Here is a 13,238-nt window from a genome sequence, read left to right as displayed (position 1 = left end):
CCCCCACCCTGATCCAGGACACCCTTCAGGGCAAACCAGCTGGCCCCCACCTGTGCACCAGGCCTCTATCGTATATAGTAAGGGTAATATGCCTCCCAGCACCAATATCAGCGGAGCCACGAGGCCTCCCAGCACCGGGATCAGCGGAGCCGAGAGGCCTCCAGGCACCGGGATCAGCATGACAGGGGGCAGTGCCCAAACCCCCTGATCGCCCTGCGGCTCTGTGTGTGACAGGGGGTGGGGCCACAACCTCCCTATCTGCCCTGCTCTGTTTGTGACAGGGGAAGGCGCCCCAAACCCCTGATCAGCCCTGTCTGTGCCTGATAGGGGGGACCTCCCCAACCCCCTGATCAGCCCTGCTCTGTGTGTGACAGGGTGCGGTGCCCCAACACCCCCCCACACGGGCTCTGCTCTGTGTGTGACGGGGTAGAGCCATAACCTCCCCATCGGCCTTGCCCTGAGTGTGAGAGTGGTGGCGCCCAAACCCCCTGATTGGCCTCGCTCTGTGGGTGATAGAGGGTGGTGCCCCAACCCCCCCTCCATGGGCCCTGCTCTGTGTGTGATGTGGTAGAGCCATAACCTCCCCATCAGCCCTGCCCTGAGTGTGACAGTGGTGGCACGCCAACCCCCCTGATGGGCCCTGCTCTGTGCGTGACAGGGTGTGGCGCCACAACCTCCCCATTGACCCTGCCTTGAGTGTGACAGGGCATGGTGCCCCAACCCCCCAATCGGCCCTACCCTGAGCGTGACTGAGGGTGGCATCGCAACCTCCCAATCCGCCCTGCTCTGTGCATGACAGGGGGCGGCGCCCCAACTCCCCAATTGGCCCTGCTCTGAGCCCAACCAGGGGCTGCACCTAGGGATTGGGCCTGCCCTCTGCCACCCGGGAGCAGGCCTAAGCCAGCAGGTCGTTATCTCCTGAGGGGTCCCAGACTGCGAGAGGGCACAGGCCTGGCTGAGGGACCCCCTTCCCCCCCCCCCCCCCGAGTGCACAAATTTTTATGCACTGGGCCTCTAGTGAGATTATAAAACCCATCACAACAGGCATCCTGATTGGCATCCTCAGCATTAAATTCCCAGCAAAGAGAGCAGTGCCTGGCTCACAGCAAGCAAGCCATGAATATTTGTTGAAATAAATGAGTAAATGACTAAATGAATGGCTTCCCAAATACCAGCATTTTTGTTTTGTTTTGTTTCATAGTACTCTAGATAAAAAATGGAATATACTTTTCTATTCAAATATTAAGGAAGGTACTATTCCTTGCTAGAGGCCAATTTGGTTTAACCAGCCAACCTTAAACACATTTGCATGACATATCCTCTTTCATCTTAACACCATTAATTTTCCATTTTTTAAATTAAGTATTCATTCTTTAAGTGATCAAAATAAAAAATAGTTACATAGTCGTAACTAGGGAAGGAGGGAGAATGAGACCACGACTTCTGTAGCACAGGGCTTTTGAATGACCTATCTACCTTCTATTCCAACTGAAAAATGGGGTCCCAACAATGTTTCCTTGATGAATAGTGTGGCAATTTCAAAAGTGAGTTTTTCTGTTTACATGACCTTAAATTACAGCGAAATCCACAAGCATTTAAAAATAAAAGACTGCCTTTTCTGACCCTCATTTCACATCTACAATTACCCAACTCAAATCACATGAGAATAATACTGAACACACTGTTCATTACTATCTTCTTTTTGAATAAAATGAAAGGATCTACGTGCTACTCTGTACTTCAATTTTCTATAGCTTGAATTTAGGTTGGCAATATATTTTTTTTTGCACAAATAATAGAACAGCCTAATTCTTAAACTGTAATATTCTTGAGTTGAAAATATAGCTGTTCTATCATGGCTAAGGACAACTGTTTAATTACCACTTATACTGTCAACACTGTATTAACTATCTTTTGTTTTGTGTATTCTGAAGCTTTGACATCTTGGAACTTGCTGACACTGGCAGGGGGTGGGGTGGGGGGGGGGAATAATCTGCCAGGGTTAGCCAATTCCTAGAGATAGTATATAAGTCACCTGGGAGAATGCTTTTCAAGTGCAAACCAACCAATCCAGAGTCCACACCCCCATCAACCTCCATTATCAGGCTCTCACACCCCAAGCAACTATCCAGCCCACCAACTCTGGTGCTTCCCCACAGGAACATTTTTTCTTGGGAACTCTGACTATTGTCTCTTGATCTGTTACCACTACCATACCTAAATAAAAATAAGATCTGTTAAAGCATGTACATAAGGTATTATTATATGACAATAGAGCTATAAAACAAGGGCTGGAAGAAGAAAGAAACATGGTTGAAATTTCTCTAATGGGCTAAAAAAATGTTTGAAAGACCATGAAAATTGGTAATTGAGTGAACACAATTCAGATGTGTAATATATATATTATGTTTTTTACTATAAAAATGGTATTCATAGTTTTCAAAATTTTGCTTTTAATTTAACTTCTGAATTCTATCGTTTTGCCTATTTTCGTCAGTTATACCACATCTTTTGATTTTGAAGAAACCTAATGCATAGAGGGACATCTGATTTCTTTCTTAAGTATATATTGTGTATCCCTCCAATGACCACTCCTTGCCCCAGAATGGTAGATTTTTTTTTTAGATTCCTCCATCTAGAGCAGTGGTTCTCAACCTTCCTAATGCCGCGACCCTTTAATACAGTTCCTCATGTTGTGGTGTCCCCCAACCATAAAATTATTTTTGTTTCTACTTCATAACTGTAATTTTGCTACTGTTATGAATCGTAATGTAAATATCTGATATGCAGGATATATTTTCATTGTTACAAATTGAACATAATTAAAGCATAGTGATTAATCACAAAAACAATATGCAATTATATATGTGTTTTCCAATGGTCTTAGGTGACACCTGTGAAAGGGTCGTTCGACCCCCGAAGGGGTCATGACCCACAGGTTGAGAACCGCTGATCTAGAGGTAGGGTAGGTATCACAAGCCAATTTAGGGATAAGTACAATTTTAGCCAAGAGACTAAAAATGAATAAGAAAAGTAGAACAGACCCATTTTGAAAAGACATGGGGTCTTGGGAGCCTGGACTGATAGGCCCCTCTCCTGCCTCAGTTCCCACTCTTTATCTTGACCTCTGATAGCCAGATCAAGTTCACTAACTGTTCAGATTCATGTAAGGTCCTGGGACAATGGAATTGCAAGTTTTTATCTCGGCATGGATTGAGCCTTCACAACTGCTTCACTTCTGAGGACCTTTGGCCTGGGGACTGTAGAGACTAAGGCTGTGTCTCTTCGAGATCAGACCATTCCAGCACCATGAACACAAGCAGCTCTTTTGGAAAGGGCTCCAGGTGGGATACCAAGAAATCAGAAGATAAATGCAAGGCCTTCCAGGATATTTGCAAGTAATTCCCTGAGGAGGAGTGGACAGAGCGGGGAAACAGAGAAAAGCACCTATGTGTACATGAAAAACAGCTATGACACCATGACTGGTCTAGGTCTCAGGGCCACCCTCCCAGCCTTGTTGTGTCCTAAAAAACTTACACGGAATTCCATGGGCACAGATCAGAACCCCAGGAATCAGAATCTGAGGAGAAGGCTTCCAAAGTCCAACAGAGAAAACAGCCGAAGGTATCTTCCAAATCTAAACAGCAACAGAGCCTCCTCCCCCCCCCCCCCCCCATGGATGTGAATATGGTGGAGTCCAGGAAGCCGGGGGAAGAAATGACTTGAAGCCACCAGGTGGCTCCTAAACGGCTGTGCCCACTGAGGAAAGCAAGCACCTTTGGTCAGTGGATTAAAAAGTCAGCAGGACCCTGGAAAGGGAAGAATAACATCTGGGCCCACAGACCAAGAGGAAAACAGAACCCAGTTGTCTATGAAGAGATTGGTGACCCCAAGGAAAACGACTAACTCTAGATATGACAAGTGCCCATGAAGAGAAGTAGAACCTGGTAACCTTCCGTGAACATGGCCAAGGCTGTGATCTCCTGGCCATCAGATGTACAGCAAGTAAAGGAAAGAGTTTGTGACAGTGAAAACTTAAGCACGATGCTTCTTACCATGTACCAAATATTCTGTTAATGTTAGAGCTTGGTTGATGTGCAACACATATATCCAAAGCATATTTCTGTCTGTGTATGGGTATCCAAGCCCTTACCCCAGGAAACAAGTTTTGTCAGGAATCTCTGACCAGAAGGGATTACTGAGGGCAATTCTTGGGGTTTGATTCCAGATATTTTTCTCTGCATTTACACACACACACACACACACACACAGTATCATTATGAGCATCTCTCACCTGCTTTTCCCCACTAACAGAGTGTCCTGGGGATGTCCCCTACTCTGTTTTCTGTTCAGCAGATACTCCATGCTGCAACCCTGAGTACTCACTTATCCTTCGTCAGTCACTGCAAGTTAATAAGTTACAAGCCACTGACCCAAAAGTAGAGCATCAATGTAAATGAGATCTCTGCAAAGGATTAGTTTCATGAGAGACATCAAGTACCACCATCATCACCAGTCATCCAGGATTTACTAAAGCTTTATTTATGCTGGGCATAATGTTAGTATTAGGTACATAAACATAAAAAATGAGGCCCCTATCTGTATCAGGGTTTGATCAGAGAAAGAGAACCCAAAAGGGAATTGTTGTAGGAATTAGATCTAAAATTATTATACAACTTGGTTAATGACTCTATATAAGGTTGTTATCTTTATGTTGAGTGTTGTACCTGAAGTCATGATAGGTCAGCCTAGCCCACAGTCAGGAAGGAGAGCTGCATAGAACTTGGAGGAGAGTGAGTACACACTGGGATGCACAAGGACAAAATAAAACCTACCTCTGTTTTCTATCACATTAACACTTGATCATGTGAATGACCTGCAGAAGAAGCAAGCATTGTTCATCATTCACCACAAAACTAAACACACACCTGGTCCATCGTATAGAGAAATTGAAAGAAGAGCTATCTTGGGAGCTAGCAGAGCTGTGGGCCTGGATACCACCTCACACCAGTTTTTGAGTTTACAGAACAGTAACAGTATATACCAAGATCAGTGCTCAAAAGTGGCTTATAATTTACTTTTTCCTTCCAAATCTCACAAAAATTTCTATTGTTGCCACATGTGATCTGGACCTGAAAAGGGTAGGTAAATTCTAACGTGGCTATAGTTACATATCAGGAAGCCACCGAAGTCCATCCCTTCCCTTGTGAAGTTGGCCTCCCTACATACCTCTTTTAACCATATTCAACTTTTCAGTAAAAAAAAAAAATATGGCAAAGTCGTGCTTCCACCTAAAATTATACAAGTATCACTTAAAGAACCAAGAGCATACTAACCCTCTTTTCAAAAGAATATAAAGTTTATGTGTCCAACTGGATAATGTTCTTTTTTAGCTGAATCACACTGACCCTTTAATAACTTGTAGCTTAAATACTGAGGTAGATTAATAGATCTTATGTTAGATAACAAGGGAATGAGAGAGGGGAAAATATAATTAGATAATGTATTTACAAGTAGATTTATATCAGAATAGCAAGAAATATTTATAACTATTATAGTCCTCAGTTCTACAGCTAATCATTTATTCATAAACTAGAGGCCTGATGCATGACATTCATGCACAACGAGGGGGAGGGGCGTCCCTCAGCCCAGCCTGCACCCTCTCAGAGTACAGGACCCCTCGGGGGATGTCAGCCTGCTGGCTTACGCCCGCTCCCCAAGGGGTCCTTAGCGCTGCTGCAGAGGCAGGAGAGGTTCCCGCCACTGCTGCTTCACTCCCCAGCTGTAAACCCAGCTTCTGGCTGAGCAGCGTAGGAGTGCACTGACCACCAGGGGGAAACTCCTGCATTGAGCATCTGCCCCCTGGTGGTCAGTGCTCATCATAGCAACCAGTAGTTCCACCATTCATTCTATTTGCATATTAGCCTTTTATTATATAGGATGTGATGTATGACCATGTTCAAAGACTGCCCATTCTACGTAGCCTTTGCCCTCAGCAAGCACTTTGCTAGTCATAATTTCTGGCATGGGATGGTGATTTGAACTTTCTTTCCTGAATGCTCTGGTCCATTAGCAGTCCTGCCTGAATGGAGCTGTGGTTTTCCATTGCCTTTTATCACTTGTCAAAGAATTACTGAGTATCCCTCCAGGCAATCATCTCATTGCATACATGCCCAGCCTTAACCCTATTATTTGGTAGTAACTCAATTTCTCCAGGATAGTTAGATTATTCACTACAGCCAGCACAATGGCCTCCCTTTGTGTCCATTGATGCATTAGTATGAGGAACCCAAAGTGGCTTAATGGCAACTCCAAATTTAATGGAGCCATTGATGTGAACTCTTGTAGGGGAATTCCTCCCATGTGCACTCAGACACCTAGAGCCTGAATTCACAATTATTGGAAGCAAAAATTTTTGTTAGCAGAGTACTGAGGTATAAAAAAGAAAAAACAATTTCCATTTATATTCTTAATCCCCATACCTGTGAATACTGGCTAGGTAAGAACCACATATTGAACCCTGATTGAATGCATATACTATATCCCAGAGAAATTGCCCAATTCCTCAAGATATGCCAAACAAGTGGTGGATACCTATCTTTGCAATGTCATTCCACTATCCTATCAGGCCAATTGTCAGGGTGATAGGAAACAACGTAAGATGAGTGAATTCCATGAGTGTGATCCAATTGGCACGTTTCATTTGCTATAAAATAAGTAATTTGGTCAAAAGCAGTGCTGTGTGGAATACCACAATTAAAACATTCTGTAAGTATATGGACATAGTTCTGCCAAAAGCATTGTGAACAGAAAATGAATGTCTATGTCCAGACAAGTGTTTATCCAGTTTAGGGGTATATTCCAATGTAATCAACCTACTATGAGGTGGTACATTGATTGATCCTCAATGAATGGTACTATTTCAGAATAGATTTATCACTCATCAGTGGCTTTCACTAGATAAGATGTTGGGAGTGTATGTATGTATTGCCGATCCCATGAACAATACCTCTGCCAACCTGCTTTGTAAGGACAGAGGTTGGCTAACATCTACAAAAATAGTTGCCTTACTCACAAAACTATGAAAATACCCCAATCTAAGGTTGCATTTTGGTGCGAGAACATATGGGTCACAATATCTTGATATTCTCTGTCCATTTGTAAAAGTCTTTTCAAATACCTCTTCTCCAGACCCTACTGCATCAATTTTCCAGATCTATTACTTAAAAGTCTCTGATCATTTAACAAACCATACTCACAGTCTATAAATCAATGTAGATTCATAACATCTCTCATTCCAAACAAAGTGAACAGCCATATACATTGTTCAATGTTCTGCCACTAAAATAATTTTCCTTCACCTATATCCTTCAAAAATACCCTGGAGTGGGGCTGTATTTTTGTACTCATCTATTTTCAGGCAGTCCCAGCATTATTGTATAGGATCATCTCCTATGAGGCTGTAGGAGCAACTAAGAGGGAGGAAGCAATGTAGCAGGAATAGAAGAGAAAGGCATTGGGCCACATATTCATACAACCTTTTAATGCCTTCAGGACATACTTGAACCTGATTTTTTATAGACCAAGTCATTTGATGTGGAGTGCTATTGTACTGAAATTTATGGTTGTATCAGTCAAATAACCCTCACTGTTTAGAGTGGGCATAGCATGTCAATTAGTAACTTGTTGGTCAATGGCCACGCATTCCTTTTCTACTCTGGCCCAGTAGTGAGTCAAATATGTTTCTCTAAAAGAGAAAAATAATCTACAGAGGAAAATCTAGCTTTGCTCCAAAATCATAATGGTCTATCCCAGAATCCTGGATCCATAGTAATTTCATATGAGTGGTAGGCCCTGAATTTTTGTGGGAATCAATCATTTCCTACATCTGTCACACATGTTTCACCAAGCTGCCTAGAATTGCTTCTTCTTGCTAAGCATAAGGTTGAATCTTGGGAGAGGAAATTCACCTTGGACATTGAGTGTCCCTGCATATTCTTGCTGGGTATGCCAAGAATGCATGGCCCTGATTAATGCCTTCTAACATGATTTCTTGGAGTTGTTTTTATGGTGAACAACCTTGAGAGATGAGCTACCACCATCTTACTACATACAAAGAGCAAGCTTGCTCCCATTTGCTTCAATATTTTTCTTTTTTAACTAGAGGCTTGATGCACAAAATTTGTGAAAGAGGGGCTGAGGCAGCAGCCCCAGCTGCCACCCCAGTCCTCGCAGCAAAATGAACAGCCATATACATTGTTCAATGTTCTGCCACTAAAATAATTTTACTTCACCTATATCCTTCAAAAAGAGCTGCAGAAGGACGTCCAGAAGGACATCTGGTCTAATTAGCATATTATGCTTTTATTATTATAGATGTAGCCTGTAGGCCCTATGTTACTTCAGTGAGATTTCAGGGAAGATGAGGAATTGACACAAACTAAGATAGAACTATGGGCATTACATTTGCTGTAATAATAAAGTCCTTTATCTCTAGCCTAAGAATTGCATGTCTTCTAACAAGTATGAAAGAGTCACATTGCCCTAGAAAGTTTTGCTCAGTGGATAGAGCATCAGCCTGCAGACTGAGGGGTCCTGGATTCAATTCCAGCCAAGGGCAAATATCTAGGTTGCAGGCTTGATTCCTGGCCCTGGTCAGGGAATATAGGAAGGAAACCAATCAATGTGTGTCTCTTACACTGATGTTTCTCTCTCTGTGTCTCTCCCCCTCCCAATTTCTCTAAAAATCAATGGGAAAATATTTGAGGGTGAGTATTAACAAATAAACAAAAAGAAACAGTCACAGACTAACTTGTATCTATTAAATTAAAATTTTCAGGCTATATAGTTCTTGACAATAAGCAAATTTCATCAACGGAATGAATTGGCATAATAATCTTATGGAATAGATATGTTATCAAGTTCTCTACAGAATCAGTACAACAGGGCTAGAGAGTTGATATACCCAGAGGAAGGAAAGTAAAAGTACACTATTGTCCTCCACTGAAAATAAATAGCCTCTGATTGTCTTTACTAGAAGGTATCCTATATAATAAAGAGGTAATATGCAAATTAACCCTCACACCCTCACAAGATGGCTGCCTATGACCAGGCTGGCAGGGGGGTTAGTGAGGGACCACCAAACAACTGAACAAGAAGGCTGTGTGAAGCAACCAGGCCATCAGGGGGGTTAATGAGAGACAACCAGACAATTGAACAGCAGGCTGCGTGGGGCTACCAGACCAGTGGGAGGGCCGTGAGGGGTGACCAGGCTGGTGGAGGGGCAGTTAGGGGTGTCCAGGCCAGTAGAGGGGTGCAGTTGGGGGCAACCAAGCTAGCAGGAGGGTAGTTGGGGACATTTAGGCTAGCAGGGGTCAGTGAGGGGCAACTAGCTGATGGGGGGGCAGTGAAGGGTGACCACACCAGCAGAGGGGTGCAGTTAGGAGCAACTAGGACAGCAGGAAGGGGGCAGTTGGGGGAGAGCAGGCCAGCACACAGAAGCAGTGAGGGGCAATTAGGTCGGCAGGGTGGGTCAGTTTGGGGTGACCAGGCAGGCAGGCAGGTGAGTGATTAGGAGACATCAGTTCAGGATTGTGAGAGGGATGTCAGACTGCCAGTTTAGGCCCGATCCCTTGACAGTCAGACATCCCCCAAGGGGTGCCGGATTGTAGAGGGTGCAGGCTGAGCTGAGGGGGACACCCCCCATGCATGAATTTCATGCACCAGGCCTCTAGTAGATTAAAATAATTCTCTAGAACAAGAGCTGAATATCATGTGCCAAAACATGTATAGATTTGTACCAGAACACAGCATCCTTGAAAAAGCAACTCTAGTCACCATGTAAGTGTGATAATCTGCTATTGTTCTATAAGCTCCATCTGCCTCTGCACAGATCTAACAGGTGAATTAAATGGAAGTGTGTTAGGAGTTATAATTCCTGCAATTTTCAATTTCTTGGTCATTGTACTAATTATGGAAATTCCTCCAGGATTGTGGTGCTCTATCGGTTTACTATTTTAGGAGATAGAGGCATTTGTTCTGAGTTCCATTTGTCCATCCTACCAAACAGCCCTCATTCCATAAGACAGGGAATCAAGGTGAGGATTCTGCTAGTTACTAAGTAAATGTATTCTAACTTTGCACCATGATATTGGGGAAATAGTATGAGGTGTCTTTGGGGGCCCACTGTGAGATGGACCTGAGCCAATATTTCATTGAATGCATGACCTCCTGTTGTTATACTTTGAACAGTGGTCATAGAATATTTTGGGATATTTAGCAGTTATTAAGTTCAGAGCTAGTGTGCAGTAATACCAAAAATGTTTGATTACTTTCCCCTAGTGGACAGCTACCCTACTAAGATTCACATTTCCCTTTAGGAAAGTTGAAAAGGGAGATTTATAGTATAAAATTTGGGGCCTGACCTTTTCAGTCACAGGATCCTGTACATATGAAATAGCTCAAGTTTTGCTGAGGAGTAATGACTCTTTATTACGGTGATTCAGCTCAGACTTCTGTTCACCTGAATTTTGTCTCTCCAATCAAGTCAGACACTATTTAGTAGGTTACTCATCTATTTCAGTTATAGGTACATTATGATCAACTAGACAATGCCAAAATTTTCTCAGTACATTCTTCCATCTGATTGAGACTTTGGCTCTTCAGCCCATTATGGTAACCTCTCCCACCTTGACTTATGATTAAGAGCTGTCACTTGGTCCCAGTGCTCAAGAATTCCTTCATCCACATGGAATTCAGCAAGCCTCATTCATTGGCAGCAATTCCATCTTCATCAACAGCCTCAAAAAATATATATCCCAGAGCTCTTCACAAAAGCTGGAGCTCTCCTCACAAATATAATTATCAGACCTTCAGTGAGGAGAGGGTCCTCTGGATCATCCCATGAACAGAGTTTGGGATTGGATGACCAGGCCTTACATGAACTCACTGTATTATTACAATCTCTTCTAAAAATCTGGGCACCTTATTTGGTAATATACCAGACAAATAGTGGAATTTAAATCTCCTTTAGTGTAGTCTATCTTTGGGTCCAGGTTTTACCATCTGAATGAAAGAATATTCAAAAGCAGGAAGCAAAGAAAAAAGGGTGAAAAGGATTCTGAATCAAAGCAAGGTATAAAGCAAAATTTGAAGAGAACAAACCAAGCCAATAGTCAGATGATGCCTGCAGTTGTATGCATGTTTGAAAGACACAGGTTTAGTAATTTACAAAATCACAATAACAATTTGGAATAGATTAACAATCTTGTGTGTGTTTTTTAATACCCACACAAGACCTCATATCAGAAAGTTTAAATGTGTTTTAATACACAATGCTTACAAGGTACCTCAACTTCAGCCCCACACTCCAATGACCTGCCACATCAACTCTTCAAAATGTCTTTGAGGAAATACTAGACTCAGTTTTCACCACTTAGTTAACTGTACACAATAAAAGAATGGTCCTGGGGATCCCCTTCCTACCTTAGAAAATGATATAGTACATCAATACTGTTCGCTAGTCGAGTCAAGGAATCCTGGCTTGGTGCCAACCTGAGGTTGAAATGAAGAGGTCTGCCCTTTCTCTGGTGTTGTCCACAGCTAGCCAGTGGACAACAAGCCACATTTTCGGTGTTGGCCTAGGAATGCTTATCCCAGCTCTTGTCTTTTTCTTCTTCTGATCTTGTTTTGCTCTATGTTCTTGTTTTCCATAGCAATGCTTTGGTTTGATATCCCACTACCTTCTCATCTGACTTGTTTGTTTTACCATTTCAGGTATTTTTTCCTTTTTTCCTAAACCCTCTGCCATAAGAGGCATTTTCAGATATGATAAACTTTGATTAATGAACTCTATAATCCTACAATTATAAAGTATGGCAATTAGATCTGTGGTAAGATAGAAAAAACCTATCTGTGTCCTCTATAGAAATCATTCTTACTTCTAATGAGCTGGTCATGAGAAATTCTTGATTCCTCAGTCCAATAAATGATGTAGGGAGAAAGTATTATAGGCAATTATTCATTACTACATAACAATGTAATTATTATGATAATATCCTATCTAATAAAAGAGAAACATGGTAATTAGCAAAGGTCTGCTACCCTTCCTATTGGCTAATCAGCGAGATATGCAAATTACTGCAAGCCAAGATGGCGGCCGGAAACCAGGCAGCTTGAAACTAACATGAGGCTTGCTTGCTTCAGTGATGGAGGACTCCAACGTTCCCCACCTGCCTTGCCGGCCTCTGAACTTGCAGTTTGAAACATTGTTACAAATATAGAGGATAGCCGAAACCGGTTTGGCTCAGTGGATAGAGCGTCGGCCTGCAGACTGAAAGGTCCCAGGTTCGATTCCGGTCAAGGGCATGTACCTGGGTTGCGGGCATATCCCCAGTAGGAGATGTGCAGGAGGCAGCTGATCGATGTTTCTCTCTCATCGATGTTTCTAGCTCTCTATCTCTTTCCCTTCCTCTCTGTAAAAAATCAATAAAATATATATATATAAAAAAAAACAAATATAGAGGATAAACAAAACCCCAGAAACCTGTTTTCAGCCCGCCGGATCTCAGAGCTGGAGTTGATACAGTGTTTCGATAATAGAACCCAAACAAACCAGATACCTGCTTTCAGCAGCAGAGGCCTCAGAGCTGGAGCCAGAGCTAAAGCTGGCCCAGAATAAAAAAGAAAAAAAGAAAAAAAGGAGCAGTTGGGAGCTTCAGTCACCCGCCAGCCTGAAAACAGCCCCCAGCCCCTCACCCAGACTGGCCAGGCACCCCTGTGGGGACCCCCACCCTGAAGGGTGTGTGACCAGCTGCAAACAGCCACCATCCCCTCACCCAGGCTGTCCAGGCACCCCAGTGGGGACTCCAACCCTGATCCAGAACACCCTTCAGGGCAAACCAGCCGGCCCCCAGCCATGCACCAGGCCTCTATCCTATATAGTAAAAGGGTAATATGCCTCCCAGCACCAGGATCAGCGGAGCTGAGAGGCGTCCTGGCACAGGGATCAGCATGACAGGGGGCAGCGCCCAAACCTCCTGATCACCCTGCGGTTCTGTGTGTGACAGGGGGCGGGGCCACAACCTCCCTATCCACCCTGCTCTGTTCATGACAGGGGAAGGTGCCCGAACCCCCTGATCAGCCCTGCTCTGTGCCTGATAGGGGGGAGCTCCCCAAACCCCTGATCGCCCTGTGGCTCTGTGTGTGACAAGGTGCGGCGCCCCAACCCACTGATCGGA

At 43.5% G+C, this 13,238-nt stretch overlaps 1 pseudogene; it reads left to right on the top strand.

Moving 5' to 3' along the window:
• Positions 1-3,309: 3,309 nt before the first annotated feature.
• LOC132226715 (protein SSXA1-like) lies at positions 3,310-3,906 on the top strand (annotated as a pseudogene).
• The last annotated feature ends 9,332 nt before the right edge of the window (positions 3,907-13,238 follow it).

The sequence above is a fragment of the Myotis daubentonii genome, chromosome 2, assembly GCF_963259705.1.
Source record: "Myotis daubentonii chromosome 2, mMyoDau2.1, whole genome shotgun sequence".
NCBI lineage: Eukaryota > Metazoa > Chordata > Mammalia > Chiroptera > Vespertilionidae > Myotis > Myotis daubentonii.
This window is presented reverse-complemented; position numbering and strand designations above follow the sequence as displayed.